The sequence below is a fragment of the Loxodonta africana genome, chromosome 16, assembly GCF_030014295.1.
Source record: "Loxodonta africana isolate mLoxAfr1 chromosome 16, mLoxAfr1.hap2, whole genome shotgun sequence".
Taxonomy (NCBI): Eukaryota; Metazoa; Chordata; class Mammalia; order Proboscidea; family Elephantidae; genus Loxodonta; species Loxodonta africana.
The window spans coordinates 1299583-1301370 of NC_087357.1; the positions used below are offsets into that span (position 1 = coordinate 1299583).

The 1788-nt window shown below is 40.9% G+C and overlaps 1 pseudogene; it reads left to right on the forward strand.

Annotated features, from left to right (window-relative positions):
• Positions 1 to 620: 620 nt before the first annotated feature.
• Positions 621 to 1564, forward strand: LOC111748875 (olfactory receptor 14K1-like; annotated as a pseudogene).
• Positions 1565 to 1788: the final 224 nt, after the last annotated feature.

A 1788-nucleotide genomic window follows, 5' to 3' on the forward strand; every position in this document is an offset into this window, starting at 1 on the left:
ATAGCTGTTTTATACCTGAGAAGACTAAAAATATGACTGTCTTGGTACTTTTAAGCTTTTTTGTCTAGACCAAACAATTAATGTTGTTGTTGTTGTTGTTAGTTGCCATCAAGTTGATTCCCATTCATGAAGACCCAACCTGTTACAGAGTAGAAGCGCCCCATAAGGTTTTCTTTTTGTAATCATAATGGAAGCAGATTGCTGGCCTTTTCTCCTGCAGTCCTGCTGGATGGCCTCGAACAGTCAACCATTAGGTTGGCAGTCAAGCTCAAATTGTTCGTACTGCCTATTTTTAGTCACTGTCAAATCAATTCCTACTCATAACGACTCCATTTGTGCAGAGTAGAACTGCTCTATAGGGTTTTTAAAGCTGTAGCCTTTTGGAAGCAGACCACCAGGACAGTCTTCCAAGGTGCCTCTGGGTGGGTTAAAAATGCCAATCTTTGGGGTAGGAATGGAGCACGTAATCATTTTTGCCATTCAAGGACTCCTTTGCATCATCTGGGGACCTTAAATAATTAATAGTAGTATATGTTTTTGGTGGACCTTAAATAATTAACAATAATATATTAACATAACTTTATTTGCTTTACTCAATAGGTGACTTATAATTTCAAAACATGACCAATCATACACTAATCATGGAATTCTTGCTCATCAGCTTCACTGAAAGTTGGATGCTGTAGAGGCTACATGCTGCATTCTTTTCACTGATCTACCTAGTTAGTGGCCACAATTGAAAATGTTCTCATCAGGCTTCTCACAATTCCTGATCAATACCTCCACACGCCAATGTACTTTTTTTCAGGCATTTGTCCTTCTTAGATCTGTGTCTCATTTCTGCCGCCGTGCTCAAATCCATCCTCAACTCCATCACCTTCATTGACTTCAACTCTTTCCTGGGGTGTGCGTTGCAGCTCTTCTTGTTGGTGCTCTTGGCAGAGTTGGAGATCAGCATTCTCACTGCAATGTCCTATGACTGCTATGTTGCCATTTGCTGCCCTCTGCACTATGAGGCTGTCTTGGGCAAGAGGGCCTGTGTTCAGAGGATGGGTGTGTCTTGGTTCAACGGTGGGGCCTTGGGAATCTTCTACTCAGGTGGGGCATTCTCTCTCAACTTCTGTGGCTCCAACAAGATCTATCAATTCTTCTGTGATGTTCCTGCACTCCTACAGCTCACTTATTCTGAAGAATGTGCCACCATTAACATCAGTGTGCCCATTGGGGTCTGTTATGCATTTTCACGTTTAGTTTGCATTGTGGTCTCGTATGTGTATATTTTCTCCACTGTGTTAATGATTCCATCCAGACAGAATCAATCAAAAGCCTTTTCCAACTGCCCGCCTCATCTCGTTGTGGTGTGTTCCTTGTAACAGGTGCTGTTGCTTATTTAAAGCCAGTCTCTAATGCACCTTGTCTTCTAAACCTACTGGTGCCTGCGTTCTATTCTGTGGCGCCATCAACCTTGAACCCCATTATCTACTGTCTGAGGAACAAGGACATTAAATCAGCTCTATATAAAATCCTGTGGAATGTTAGAAGCACCTGAGTAATGGAAAGGTAACCAAAGTGGAAGTTAGGAAGTAAAATCACCTTTCTTGTTCTGTCACCAACTAGCTGTTTGCAATTGTTTCTGTTTAGAGATCAATATATCATGGATTCTTGTTGATGATAAGCTCAGGTTATCAGTTTTAACAGAAAGTAAGCGTTCTCCTATAATCATGTACTTTACATTTCTTATATGTGCAGAAATTATGAAGTTTTTCCTATTATTCCCATTTCCTATTG